General features: G+C 40.3%; 1 protein-coding gene across 9 annotated transcripts in view; it reads right to left on the bottom strand.

Moving 5' to 3' along the window:
* PRKG1 (protein kinase cGMP-dependent 1) overlaps positions 1 to 16,249 on the bottom strand; it is a 668,505-nt gene that overhangs the window by 537,273 nt on the left and 114,983 nt on the right. The gene's annotated exons all lie outside the window — the stretch shown is intronic.

The following is a 16,249-nucleotide window of genomic DNA, read 5'->3' as shown; positions in this document are numbered from 1 at the left end:
GCGGAACTAATCTGGTGCTTTTGCTGATTCGTTTGCACCACACTGGCATCCCTACCACCTCCTGCTCCGGGTAAGTGGCTGCTACCCACCAGGCAGGAAGCTAGTTTTGTGGCTCTCACCTGTTTGGCAGGTCACTTCTGATTGTAATTCAGCTGTAACTGAACAGCATGCATATTCTTCCCATTCCTATCTCACTTTTTCTCCCCACCCCACCCCACAGTGTCCAATTTTAGCTTCTTTAAGCAAGGACTAGACCTCTTACACTGACTAGACGTCTTACACTGCATCATCAATCTATGTTTCAATACAACTGGATAGCCTTTTGAATAAAGATGGTGGGCTAAGGCTTTCAAAACTGTACTAATTTTAATCACTGATTTCAAAACAGCAGTGGTGGTGGTGGTGGTGTTTTTTGGGGGGAGGTTAAAAATTCCCGAGCAATGCTGGGTACTGGGCTGCCAGTTGTTCCTCACTTCTGAATAAATGGTCAGCTTCAAAAATACAATATGGCAACAGCACAACTTTTTAAAAAATAAACAGATCTCTTTCCACCCCCACTAAGCTTCTGTTCTATACCAGAGGTTTGCAATCCTCCTCAAATCAGAATAACAAATACTTGAGCCTTCCCAAGTGTAACTAAGGCCCCATTACACACGACACTAAATAGCACTGGGGACCCAATCAGGTCTCCCCTCCCCCCATTAATAGCAGGCATAAGGAGGGGGTTGATTTTCACTAGGGCCACTCTTTCTTCCCCTGCTGCTGTCCTGATGAAAGCAATGTGAAAACAGCCATAAATGAAAATCCTACTTGTCTGCCCTTTCTGAAAATATCCTTAGTGGAGTGAGAGCCTGCTATGGAGAAGGCTTTGTCATCGCTCTTTCCCATGTCAGCATCACCCTTGCAAGGAACTAAAACAGCACTGGCATGGGAAGGAGGCATAGTGCAGACTATTCCCAAAGGAACTCTTACTTTTGACACTATCTTCTTGAGCTTTGGGAAAGGTGACACTGCAGTGGCTTCCATGCCACAAAAAAAGCCAAGAGGAGCCCACGGCAGATGGAGCTGCTGGAAAACGGTCGTGTAAAAAGGGGCAAGGCAAAAAGAAAAACAATCTCACCAAAGCAAAAACATAAAAAGCTTCCTTATGCTCAGTTAGAATATTTATTCTTCCAGCCCACAAACTGGTGGCCTGTAGAGATTGTTGGACTACAGCTCCCATCTTTCTTGGTCATGCTGGTTGGGACTGATGGGAGTTGAAGCCCAAAACTTCTGAAGGTTTGTGAGGGGTGACTGAAAGTGACTCTCCAGGTGTTCAGGCATATGGTTATCACATCATCTGCTACTTGATTCTTTTAGCTAGAGATGGCAGGAACTGAACATGGGGCCTTTTGCATGCAAAGCATGATGTAATCTACAACTGAGGGAAAGTCACCCCAGCATGTTTCTGCAGAAAACAATTCAGGAAAAGGGTGGTGCATCCATCTCCCCCAGCCATGGTTTTAATCTCTATAAGGGTGCCCACCTCCCATTTTAATAACATTAGGTTAGTGAACTTTTCTGTCTGGGCATTTTCCAGCCATCTAAAATGGATATTCCATATATAGTTTTCTGACAGCAGTAAAAGTATTTGCTGCATTCCAATTCTGTTTGGAATCCAACCTCAGAGGCTTCTCCCCACCTAACATTTGTTTTTTTTCCAGTCGGGTGGATTTGACACAAATTCTTCTCTAGGGTTAGAACTGATAAAAATACCAGTGATTAAACACTGGAGCTTTTCATTCCCTCTCGCCTTGCCAGGCCCAACACCAGCCTCAGTTTATATCTGTGCAACCCCACTGAGAATGTGGCACTCTGTCTATGTACTGTAGCTTGTTTAAAGCACACACACAGAGACAAAACATTAAACCTTGTTTGAAAATTTGGTCTTTCAGGATTCTCTGAGGCTCTTTTCTATGAAAGGACAACATGCAGCCCCAAATTGAAAAGCATTTTCCATTCATGGCGCAGATTTTGCTCTCTGACACTCTTGCCTCACTGTTAGCTCTTCGTCTTGAAATTGCCTTAGGCTGCAATCTTATATATACTTACGTGGAAGTAAATTCTATTGACCTCAATAGAGCTTATTTCTGAGTAGACATGAATAAGATTGCAGTGTTTCTTTTTATCCAAATCTCTCATGTGCATATAGAAGCTAAAGAAAATTTCTGAAACTTCTTGAACAAGTAACATAATCTGGAACAGGTTTTCCTGTGTTGTGAATTGTGTTTAGTGCTAATACATTTGCATCTCCTTTAACATTTCACAGATGGAAATAGTCGCACACCAGCATACTTGCAACAGCCCTATTCTAACACCATGGATTGCTGCCGGAGAACTCCCACGCACACTATTACACATTGTAGAAGGTTCTTCTGTGCTGTGTTCATTTACTCTGCAACAGACTGTTCTGCACTGGCTTGCTTCCTCATCACAGTTTCCTTATTTGTTTGTTTAGACTTACTTTTGAGGCCCCTGGAGCTTAAGGTTGCTGGGTTTTTGTTTTTTTTTAAGTTAAAGAACACTTAATCTCACAATGAATCTGGCTGCAGCTATTATACGCTAAGGCTTGCCCTAACTTTTCCAAATGGTGAGAAATTCCAGGGGTGCAGTGCTTACTCAGGTTTTGTTTCCTCTGGGAAAAAAGTCACTGGGGAGCATAACAGGGATTTATAATGTGCAGCTGGAAAAATGTTAGGTGTTTGATTGTATAAAGTACAAACACAGGGGGAAACAAAGGTGTGAACTATCTCCAGGCAAGAGCCCAATGCATCCCACTGTTCCACAGTAAGACAGGGACTTCAACCAGCTCACCTGCTCATATGGACTGCTTTAATACGAATCCTCATCAAGCCTCATTCTTAAACATTCACCCTTATGTAAGTCAGACAATGAGCTGACAAAACGAAGCTGATAGTTGCATGAAATGTTTTGATTCCACACCCCCCCCCCCAGAATTATAACTTCTGAACTGAAAACACCACATACTCAGTTCTCGAAACTAGCAATGAGCTATTTGTTACACTATTTCAATTATTGATTTTTGCAAAACTACTGTGAAATACTCCTCAATAGATCTTTGACATGTTTTATTTCCCCCTCTACAGAGCGGCTTGCCTCCTTCAGCCCCAACCGCATAATTTTGGTCTGAGCAGAATCCAAGTACATAGCCATAATAATAATTTAGTGTCACGATCCTAATCCAAATATACTCATATTTCTTTTACAGATGCCCATGATTTCACTTTTAACTGATCCATTACATCTGCAAAATGTTACTTCTCTGTATGAAATGTCAGCTAATCATTTCTTTTCAATGTTACGAATGCATTGTTCTGTAGTTTAGACACTTGAAACTTTTTTTTTAATTAAAGAAAAGGGAACACTGACTATTTCCAAGGACACATTCACATTAAGAATACAATGTGGTCCTGCTAGTTCATGCATAGAGTTGTAATTTGCAATTTCTGCAGCCATGGCAGCACACGTTTCCTGCAATAGTTGTAGGAATTGTTCCTGGGATTCAGAGCCATACTGCGACTGTGGACCACCATATGTGTATCTCTAGACTTAGTGTGTGTGTTCTCCTGAGGTCAGTGGATACTGGAGCCTGCAACATTAACACACAATATTTAAAACAGATTTAAATAACAATATCAGTTCCAACCAATCTAGAGGTGTTATACCGTCTGCCAAACACAGGGACTGAGATTTGTATTGTCTTCTACACCTGAAGTGGGTGAGACCTGAACACATAAGACTCACTAGCTTGGGTCCTACCCACAGACTCTGAGGCTCCCATTCAAGCAACAGAAACCCTCATACTAGCTAGCTACATACCAGATCAAACATTATAATCCTCACATGGATATGTTCCGAGATGCAATCCATAAATAATTTACAGTGGGAGAAATTGACATTTCCTCTTTTCTTAAGTCTTTCTGGCCTGAGAAGTCTCCTCTTTATTTTGATTGTGGCCCCAATAAATTGAGATATGGCTCCATTTTGTGCTATCTTAGTCAGACCTCTGCTCCTAATAGCGTGAGATAATGTATCAGCAAAGCATTGCTTGAAAGGATTCACAATAAATGGAAATGTACGCAGATTTCTTATCTTTTAGGTTGTGACAGATGCATATTTATTGTCTTACTGAGCATTAAAAAAAATCAATATGAGAACCTTTTATGCTACTCTGATATTCATAGTTAAAATATTCATTAGCCTTTTTCTGAACTATAAAGAGACAGCTGCATTCAGACACAAAGTAGCTTGGAACTTTGAATGTGAATGACATGTGCCCCACCCACGATTTTATACAGTGTTTAATTCAAGGCACTTTCTTGTGCGTCATCTGCTGATTCTGTGAAGTGTTGGCTCCTAGACAGCTAGCTAACAACACAGTAGCATAGTGTAGCATAGTGTAGCATCATGATCACAAAGCCCCATTTTTTCACAAAGGCACACTAGCACAAGCAAATCTTATGCACGAATGCACCCATCCACCCACCAAAGAGAAATGTTCGTTCTACTGTGAACCTACTGGTCATTCTACAGAACTTACATATTGGATCAGAAAATGGTTGTTCGTGCATAAATAATATGCAAGGAACAGTGAAATAAACACAGCTGATTGTAACCAATTATTGGAATACAAAGGACTATGATAGCACAGCACTAACAATACCTGAAATAAATAGCTATATGAAGGTTACTTAAAGTTCATTAGATTTACACTTGAAATAGCGGGAAACAGTAACCCAGGCTAATAAAAACAGCAGGCTTATTTAGGACTATAAGCAGATCAGGTACTCTAAGGGGAAAGAAATTTGTAGAGCACTAAAGGATGCAAAGCCCAAGACTTGACCTTAACAACATCATAGGAACTATAATTTATTGATTGTAACAGTAACATATTGCAGAACACTTTTTATCAAGATGTCCAAAGGCTCACATTCACTACCCATTTTATCCACTAACCATTCCATCCACTTCATTCAAACGTAAAATGAGTAGATGATTTATTCCCATCCTAGCAACCAGGGATTAACAGAAGCAGGGGAAGAAACTAGTAAAATAATGCCATTGCTGAACATGTTTGTGAAACATTGAAGTACCATATGGCCAAAAGCTTATTCCAGTTTGCTCTCTTTTTAAAAAGTTTTTGGTTTTTCACATTGTAGTCTCATTTTTTTTGCATTAAATAGAAAACTAAACTTTAGGCAGGCTTTGGCTTGGATTTCCCATCATGCATAGGCTAATTTACATGGGAGTGGAAGAGTGGTTGTTGTTGAAAGTTTTGCATTTTCTTCATGTTTAATCACTCAGAGCTTCAAACCCCCAAATCTAACCTTTATTTATTAACAAAATGTGATTTTGTTGGTGACTAAATGTAAACTAGTAAGACCTTGTTATCCTGAGAATAATTCTTGTTTGCTATATCTATGTGTCATAGCAAAAAACTTGCATGTGTAACAGTGCATATGCACAAATATCTTCCAACATTACCTCCCCTAATAAAATGAAATATGTTTAGGTCTCAACTGATTCAATCGTAAATAAAACACAAGTCTTTTCCAGAGCTGAATGACCCTCTTTTGGCCTCCTTTGAGATTTGCAAGTAAAATCAAAGATGTTTTCTGAAATGCAAATTGTACTTTCCTATGATGTATCAACAGATGGCTTTCATTCGTCCTTACAGACTAATTTCTAATGGACCAGGTTTTGTGTCTAAAATCTAACAATGCTAGCACTAAAGAATTAGATTTTTTATTAAAAAAAATACAGCATCAGAAGGACATTTGGCTTGACTGTTTTCTTGCATATGTGTACACAGATGTAAGATACAAAATATGGCATGTGTATACCATTACACATGTAATTCACAAGTACATGTTTCGTTACGCATACATGTTTTAGAAAGCACCACACGTCTTTGTAAGGCAAATTATGTGCTCTGTCAATTTTCACACGTGACTGTGCATCTAGGGTTTACAACTTTTTATTGTGACATCTCTGCAGCGAAAAATGTAATATGCAAAATTGCTCTTTACATGCTTCCTTATTAATGAGCTCACAGAGAAATAGTCACACAGCACACTTTAGCCAAGTTGACCCAGGGTTGCAGTCAGTGAAGTTTTCCTGTTTGCACAAGGCCTTCCACTTGTACAGCAGAACCTCCTCAACCTCTCCTTCTCCTGTGCACACTAACTCTGTGAGAAGTATTTCACCAACCCTCCAGAGCAGATTTGTGAGTGGGGATGAGCAAGAAAGAGAGGAGAGGGAGGGGAAGTTCTGCTGCGCAATTGGAAGTCCTAGTGTAAATGGGAAAGCTTCATTAGATACAACCCATATACACTTTCTCTGGCACTAAGGCTGCAATCTTTAGCATAGTTACTGGAAAACTCAGTGAACTTATTTCCACACTAGGTGACTATTACATAATTGCCATTCACTGCTCTGCACTGGTTTTTATGGGGTATCTACATATTATCATCAAAACAGTGTCCTCTGTTTTCCCCACACTCTTTCCATCTTTTCTCAGGTGGCAGAAGTCAAACTTTTGCAAGGAAGGAGACAACAACAACAGTCTCCACAGATGCGGGCAAGAAAAGGCACAAACTGAGGTACATGTACTGATCTTCACTATAGGGACAGGCATTGTGCAACTGTTATGGGGAACATTTTGGCATATTAACTGCTGCATGGAACCTCAATTTTAATTATACTTCCAGCTGATAGTGGGAAGAGCAAACTTCTTCAAAGCCTTAGATGTCCCTAGTGTAGCTGACTAAATAAGCATGTATCGCTACTATCCTGTGAGCAATTATTTAAGATTAAGCTCCACTGAACTCAATGGGAGTTACTTCTGAGGAAACACATATAACTGCGAGATTAACTCTCTGTCAAATTGTCAAATAGAAAATGGGCATTAATTGGTTCACCATCTAGCACCAATAATACAAACAATACTAGCAATCTTTGCCACCATACAGTTTCACAGTCCATCTTCAGCTTGTTCTGTCTCTTCCCTTTGCTGGAAAGAGCCCTGGAACATGAACTTTGACTTCAACTGCTGCACAAACACCCATGTATAATGTAATGTAAGTGTAAGCCACTTTGGTAGTCAATCTGACTCTAAATATAATACAAACAAGCATAAAATATCATAACCAGGAATAATTTGTAACATTTGTAAACTTTTCTGAAATATGTGCTTCTTTCCTTTATGCAGGACCTTCTAAAACAATATATGACCAGAACCTTTTTCAACCTGAGAGCCACATTTCCCCATGAGCAACATTCTAGGGGCCACATACTAGTGGTGGGTGGGACTAGATGTGAAAGTAGGCAGAGCAACTGAAGTGAAACTTGTCCAGTAGGTTACATTCCAACCATGCAAAAGACAGAATTTTCTACACCTACACACACACACACACACAGTTCTCCATCCTGCTTCTAGGCAAGCAGCGGGCATTATCACAGTTAAAGAGCAGTTTAAGGTGTGGCCTGTGAGAGACTGTTTAGTCTGTGAAGAGTCAATATCTGAATGACACAAGGTTACCCATGTCTTCTGTATGATAACAATAGCACCTGCCATGGGAGATATGTCGTGGAACAGAGACAGTGCTTTTTTCTGGGGGGATGCAGAGGTACGCATAACCCTAAACATTTTGTGAATCTAAGTTTGGCCTCACTGAGGGGCAGTATTTCAATATGAGTAGGAATATGAGAGTACCCCTAAACATTTTTTTTTTAGAAAAAAAGCACTGAACAGAGACATACACTTGGGGAAAGGGCTACAATACAAAATTACAGGAAAGTATTTTTAAAAAATCATAGGGTTGTGTGGATCCATTTAGAAGATGCTGTTTTATTTCCATACTTCTGACTCTTAATTGCTTTTCTCACATCAACTCCTTCCTCTAGGTATCTTCTTTCCTTTCTGCCAGTTCCTACCCCCAGACAAAGATTAACAGGTGCATTTTTTCTCTGTGCATTTATATATGTACAAAACTGTTTATTTTATTCTCCAAAGTCATCAGAATCGCAACCATTGACCATCCCCTCCACTTTCCCCTGCTTTTTTTTAACGTGTGATATTTTATTGTATTTTTGGTTTTTATGGAAGCCGCCCAGAGTGGCTGGGGAGGCCCAGCCAGATGGGCGGGGTATAAATAATAAATTATTATTATTATTATTATTATAGATATACAGTATATAATCCTGCTCCTGGGCATACTCCATTTCTACAGTGACACTGGGATCTAGCATTAGGTAACTGTACCAGCAGTGAAAATTAAAAAGATTAAAAAATATGTTACCTAAGAAAACTATCAACAAAAGAGGCTCAGACAGGGGATGGTGGGGAATTTACATTTACACTGACCGTAGATAAACACCTTTCCTAGATCTATAGCGATCAACTTCTTGTGCTATGGAGTGGTGAATCAAGAGGTAATCAATTTATGAAATTCTTGTTTGCGTTAAAAAAAGAAAACCTCTCAAAGTGGTTTGCAAAACAACAACAACAAACCAACCCAAGAAAAATCAAGAAAAAAATTACAGTCATACTGTAACACATAACAAAAGCTAAAATACTAGAACACATTAAAATCACCTCCACTTTCCAAGCATTTACCAAAACACAGAAGCAAAAAAAGGACAAGAAGGCCATTATCAGAAGCAATCACTGTCCTAAGGTCCTCCACCTATGAAGCACAATTGGCCCACTTGACCCAGGTTTGGTTGCAGTGGCCTAGAGCATGCAAAGAGCGAGGCTGGCTCAGCTGCACTACATTGAGGTGACTTGCTTCAGATGACCCACGCAACAAGCTTTATGGGAAGAAACATGTTTTATTAATGTTCATTCTATTTATATTTAAATATCTCTGCTGCTTTTCTATCGCAATATATGCTTCAGGATATTACTGAGGGGAATCCTGCCTGATTGCCAATGGGACACAAGTAAAATGCACGGTAATTGAAATCACAAAATAGCCTGCTGTAAGGTTCTCTTAAATCCACCAGCGAAGACAAGTATCAGATTTCTTCAATATAATGTTGTTTCAGGGAATAGTTTTAGCTCTGAGCTGTGCTAGCTGCCTTGCACATAACTCCCAGCCACAGTTAAATAAACCTTCCAGAGGGTTTCCCACCAAAAAACATACCCAAATTCTTAAAAGGATAGAACTTTCTTTTTCTTTTCTTTTTTAAAGTAACACTAAAAATCAGTAATAAACAACAGTACAACAAGGTAATATCAGCACACAACAACTTTCAATAAGTGTGTCTATCTTTCTTCTGGCTTTGTTAAAACATTTAAAAATTGTATTAGTTTCTGATGCCTGTTTGCTCATAGTTTTCTTTTAATGGGATTTGGGGAGTTTTCTCCCTCCAAAACATACCAAACCACAGGCTCCCACACACTAGTTACACGAAAGAGGTTCTTTTCCCTCACAACCCTTTCAGGGAGAGCACTTCATAATTTTATACTTCTCGGGTGCATTCCTTTGAACTTAACTAGCACTACTAACTTTGTTTAATTGCCAGTTTAATACTTAGAAAATTGCCTTCTGATTTTCAATGTGCAGTCATTAACGGTTGAATAGATGGTGTGCTCACAGTTGTCTTGAACCTAAATAATTCTCTCACATCTATTAAAAATGACTATAATAATGAAGGGCATTGCTTATGCTTTCTGTGCCTTTTTTTTTTTTTTTTTTACCAGACCAAGCCGCTTCACATCAATGTGCCTAGCATAATAAGCATACTACTATAACAGCTTAAATGTTTGGCAGTCGCATGAATTCTGTGAGAGAAGCTCAACCATTTCCATAAACTATACAACATGACAAAGCACTCTAATACAAAAATAATATCTGGGGAAAGATACCTTCTTGTTCGGGACTGGCCCAAGACATTTTGCTGCCTAAGGTGAAGGGCAAAATGACAATTCCCTCCAAGCCACGTAGGGAAGCTAAGCCCAGCAGTTGAATCTTACTTCAATACTGGTGATGGGATAATATGCTTCACTGCACCTGAGGGCAAGAACTCAGCCACACCTGTGCTAAGCATTTAAAGCACTATCATCTCATTTTAAACAGTCCTGGCTCCCCCCAAAGAATCCTGGGAACTGTTGTCTGTTAAGGATGCTGGGAGCTGTTTAGGACACAGCTGACGATCACCAGTCTGGTTTAAAAGTTCATCCCTCTTCCCAGGGAACTCTGGGAAATACAGCTCTGTGAAGGTCTCCTAACAACTCTCAGCACCCTAACAAACCAAAGTTCCCAGGATTCCTTGGGGAAAAGCACAAACAGTCAACTGTTCAAAGTAGTATGATATTATTTTAAATTTATAAGGTTTGCTGGGGCCTTTGGGGATGCAGGGCATGTTAGTCCAGTCCACTCCCCACAGCTGCATCAGTCTGCCTAATGGTGGGGTTGGGCCTGTTTATATTTGCTGCATACTAGGCCAGCTTCAGAATTCCAATAGCAGATACAGCAAAATAATAGTATTTTTTTTAAAAAACAGAGGACGATGAACTGTACCTACTGGCACAGAGCTTCCTAAAGTAATAGTCTGTGCATTTGGTTTCTTAGCACCGTATTGAAACAGTAACAGTTTTAGTTTAACCCTGCTCAGACAGTGACCCTCCCTTTTACACACACAACACCAACACCAACACCACCCTCTCATGTTGCCTGGTGCTTGACAAAATTACTGTTCTTGTAGTCCCAGGCAGGCAGCAACAAGAGGTTTATTGAGTCCTTGGAGGAGTGCCATACACACTGGTGATTCGCATTTGGCGTGGTGGCTCAGAAATGTCACAGGCCTGTTTTAATACTTTTAGAGAGCAGAAGTTAGGCCCCCTAATTTCAGTAAGACTTAGAGCCACTCTAGATGTCTTTTTTATTGTGCATTCATGATTATTTGTGCTCATAATGCTACCGGGGTAGTCATGCACAATCCCACTTTCAATAGTTTGTGGCTGCAAAATCAGTGCATACCCCATAACTTCCTCCTGAAATCCCGTAGCATTTTATACCACAAATCTGGTTTATTTTTGCACCACTTTTGTTGCACTATATCCCCTCCAGACAGCAATAATATAGTAGTAACATTGGGGAAGCATTGCAGAGCAAATTAGAACAGAATAAATCTATACTATTATTGTGTTAAAAACATATTGTGGAATACACCTGGACATGAGACTAGAAGTTCCATAGAAGGTGTGCTTAGGAATACTGTAGGTATTATCAAAAACCAGAGTTAAGTGAACAATATTTTGGCTTCCAACTAAACAAATCCTTCTTGGTGGTTCTTCTGGATTTCTGTTTTGTCATAGGCACCAAACTCTGATCACAGCCCAGTCAATTCTGACAGCTCATGTAAATATAATATTGTTGAGCAACAATGGACTTTAAAAGGGTAGGCAGCTGTGGAGCAAACTTCAGTCTGACAATTAATTGTAATTGTTGCTTATTATAAATACAGGGCAAATTAAAATTATCTAGCTACAGATAATTTTGAGACTATAATTTCCATGAGTTTGTTTTCAGATGTCACAGGCTTAGCTGTGACACTGATTACATTGACTCACATTGCAACCTAATGTGTCAAGGGAGCAATTCACGGTCTGTACTTCCTTGCACATGCTACAGTATTCCATATACAGTAGCATCCCTTATGATACATTACGGATCTGGGTGACACAACCAGCCCTCTGCCCCCAATTGTGGTGCTTTCCTGAATTTGGGTTAGTGCCTGACAGTGTGCTGATTACTAAGATCACATCTACACCAAATATTACGGGGCTTCTGCAGCAAGGCCTTTAAATGTGGCTTTGGCATTATTGCTCTTGTACAATCAGCTGGAAGTGAAATTAAAATGATGGTCCCACACAACACTTACAATGCAATCCTATGCACATTTACTCAGAAGTTCTGTGGGGCTTGCTATCAGGAAAAGGAACACACAGGAGTGCAGCTTTAAAGAGCATTATTTTTTCCTGCTAAATATCTGCAACTACCTACTTTTCAAACATAATTATGTGTGAATCAAATGGAAGTGAACCTCTTGCCATATATATATATGGAATAGTGTCCAGATATGGAGCTTCCTTTTCATTCTTCTTCATCATGCAGGACCACATGATGACCACTTGAATTTGGACATGGTACTGTACTTGGAGAAGGCATCCTAGCATGGCTTGCCTGGGTCCTGGTGACAGCAGAAACATGGATACTGCCCTGTCTATGAAATCTAGCAACAGGCAACTGCATCTAATACTGGAGTTCTGATGCCTGCCCCACTACACAAACTTGCAACCCTAGGTGACTTATTCTCTCCCATGAGGTTAGAGCTGACATGATAGAGAATCTAGCTGCACCTTTCTCCCTTTTCCATTAAAAAATTACTCAAGAAGCTCTCCCCTTTCTCAGGGAAATTTGGGGGTTTGGGGGTGGGGTGTTTGGATGGGACAATCATATTGTGAGATGTGGAAGAGGGCATAAAAACAATCTTAAACTGGTGTAACAGTGATTCCCTCCCCCCCCCAAGGAACTCTGGGAACTGTACTTTCAGGAGGGAGAAACTTATCTAGGTCCTTACCGAACTACAATTCCCAGAATCCTGGCCTGACAACAAAACTTCTCCTTCTCCTTCTCGTCCTCCTCCTCCTCCTCCTCCTCCTTCTTCATAGTCTGCCCATCTGGCAAACTGTATAAAACTAATATAACTCGTAACATAGAAGTGTGATTTTACAGCAATGTAGATGTAAATCTGACAACCTATTTTAATGCCATTTTTTAAAAAAAGGATCATCACATCAAGATGCATTTCCCCAAAATATGAGGAGGAAAAGGGACAAATAGAGATTTTGAAAATGTTTTGTTTTATAGCTATTGTGTTTCCAGAAAGTGCACAATTTGTTCCCGTTTTCTTTTAATGCTCAAGACCAACTTTAAGAAAAAGAAAAAAGTACTGTCTTGTATGGTTCCAAGTGAATATGGAATTAATTTTGTTCACAGCAACCACATATACTGTATTACAAATGTTCCTTGCTAATTTCCGCTAGAACCTCACTTTGCTCTGGGTTACTAAGCACCCAATTAGCCTTCATTCAAGTATTAACCTCATTTTAACAATTCTGTTAACAGCTGCACTAGTAACTACCCATGCTGGGTCAGGCACGATGTCTGTCACACTGGAACAACACCATGGAAACAGCTACCATTGACAGATGTAGTACTATAGGGTACAGAGAAGTGGGAAGAGAGGAAAATGTCAGGCTAGTGGAAGGACTTAAGGCTGTATTAAGGAACCTTCAGACCCATTAAAATCCAGGAATAAAAATACAGTTATACTCACTTGCTAAGCAAAGCAATTATAAAGGGTATTGCAACCAACAGAAATCATAACAGGATGCAATCATTACCACCCTTTGCTTAGTTTAGGATGCTGCTATAATTACACCAGGGCTGCTTACACACTCTACCTTCGAAGCGCATTTCCCTCTTCCAAGAATTCTGGGCACTGAAGTTTGTAAAGCGTGTCCTCCCTAAAAGAGGGCACGTGTTGCGGTGAGACCTGGAGACTGACCTTCTTGTTGTGGGTGGGTATACTGGACAGCCACAACACCCGACTGGTAGGTCCCCCGTTGCTGGGTTTAATCTGGCCAATGGGGTGCTGTCTTAGCGGATCGAGGGACCTATAAATACCAATGCACATGACCCAGAGCTTCCTCTTTCAGCTTGTGCATCGGAACACCCGCCCACCTCTCCCTATATTTAGGGAATTTTGTGATTGACCTTGCTATGCCGTCGTGTGTCGTCTGTCATTGGGACAGGGGCACGGCAGGAATTTTCCCCACTTGGCTGATTGGCTGTTGCCATTTGGGTTTCGCCTGCCGCATAGCAAACCGTCACAACTTGTAAGGTTGCGGATAGACACTTGTTCAGGTGATAGGGATGGGGGAATGGTCTCGCCATCCCTATGTGAAGGATATTCCGTTAAAGGAATCCAGGGACTCAACTTGGTTTGGTCAGCCCCCAGGAAGGGGGTTGTGCCCGTGCCTGAGTCCAGGGGAGCATTTGGGGAGTGGACATAGCCTGTACCCAGGCTTTCCACCTACCCCAGGTGTTCACCCTTGGCTGACCTACGACAGAGCTCTGGGTCAGCGGTACCTGCAAAGGTGCAGGGAGCTAGTTGAACCAGAGCCTATGCAACCACTCACTTTCTGTAATCCATAAAGTTGTGGCCTAAATTCCACCAAAAACCAAACTAAAATATGAGTCAAATGTATTTTTATTTAGGGGGGAGGTCTCTGGGTCTGAACATGCAAAGGGTTTCTGAGAATTATAACTCTGTGAGGGATAAACGACAGTGCCCAGAATTCTTCGAGGGAAAGAATGTGCTTTGAACGTGCTTTAAAGGTACAGTTGTACTCAGTCAAGCACAAGCTATTCCTTTCACAACTGCAGCTCTGCACTGCACTGCAATAAAATGCAAGTTGTTACCTTGAGGATTGTTTCTGAGTAGGTCTACTTCTTTACCTTAACCATACTAATCATCACTATGGTCAGGGTGCATGGACTGAACTGCCACATTTTAATGTAAAAGGTTACATTATCTTTTGTAAAAGGGTGTATATTGAAATGCTTCAGAAATAAAGAGTACTGTCATTTCCTGCACAACTGTTCCTTAATCTTTACCTGTGTGTTTTCTGAGCCTGTTTGATCTCTAGATAAGTCACTTCAGCTGTAACAAGGTGTTCTGCACCCTCTGCAAACACTTAAGGCAGGCAGAGAAGATGAAAATAGACAGGTCAATGGGCTTTAGAAGCTTCCATGGATTACAGATGCCTTTCTAAAAACATATGCCAAATGGGAGAACGCCAGCAAATAATGCATAGCACAAAGTAAGTTCCTACTGAATTCAATGGGTTTTACCCTCCAATAAGTGGGATTAGGGATTGCACCTAAATTCAGCAATTATTCAAATCCTGCCTCACAGTCACAATTTATGGCACAATTTAGAGCTGCTGTACCAGACTGCATAAAGTGTGGGAGACAGAAAGGAAACAATTGCTATGTAGCTATAACAGCTTCAGACTGGCGTGCTCTGGTCCATGGGGTCACAAAGAGTGGGACATGACTAAACGACTTAAACAACAACAACAACCACCTTATTTGAACAAGGTGATGTCACCTGCAATGAGCATGCACAGGATACAAGTTGATACAAAGCAAAACTCCAGAGCACATGAAGCATAGCATATGAAGAAAGCCTTATATGTAAGAGAGTCTATGGTAAAAGTCGGCTATTAGTCCCTGCAAAAGTTTCTATCTCGGGACCTCTCATACGCACTCAGGAATTAAATTCTGTAATTGTACTTTATACTAACTGAGCCTGACAAGTATTTATTCTTCTAAATATCGCACTCAAGAGAAGTGTTCTCCTGCTATAATTAAATATAACATGTCTTACTGATGAATGCCAAGGCAAAGAAAAATCAAGTATCAAGAATAATAAACACAGGGGCAAACCTGAGCTTCATGTAGTTTTTTTTATTCAAATAGCTGCCTTTTTCATTCCATGTTATAATACTAAATATATAGATGAACTGATGTAGAAGATGAACATTCTGGTATAACAATAAAGCTGCACTGCTGGCAGTTTAATGCATGAATTTACAATTTAAATTTACATCCATTGCACTCCAACAATTCACAGCTTGGATGCATCAAGTTAACTACTTAAAGTTCTCATATTGGTTAGGCAGTTGTTCATAATAATTTTACAGGAGTGCTTACACTTCATGTGCTCACAAATTACATGGCAGTATCTGAACAGATTCATAAGCATTTACCTTCTGGGGGGCCCAGATAGTAGGATGAATACTTACCACATTATCCAGCTCATGCAGATGTATCCAGATCTTTCTTGAGTCTGTGATGGTTCTATGTTTCTGCATGTGGTCCATGGGTGCTATTCCAGAATTGCATGCATCTAACATTTAAAAGCCATATCTGTGTCTAATCTAAATGCATTAAAGTTGTAGACACTGGTTCTTGCATCTATAGCGTTCCTTTGCTTGCCTTAACAGAACAAGCTTTATCATTATCTGCTTGTAAGATAAATGGTCTGTTCCTCTGATCATTTTGGTTGCCTGGTCTCATGTGTTTCAGCATGAATGCCTCCTTCTTCAACC

The sequence above is a fragment of the Podarcis filfolensis genome (assembly GCF_964270895.1).
Source record: "Podarcis filfolensis genome assembly, chromosome: 5".
Classification (NCBI taxonomy): domain Eukaryota; kingdom Metazoa; phylum Chordata; class Lepidosauria; order Squamata; family Lacertidae; genus Podarcis; species Podarcis filfolensis.
This window is presented reverse-complemented; position numbering and strand designations above follow the sequence as displayed.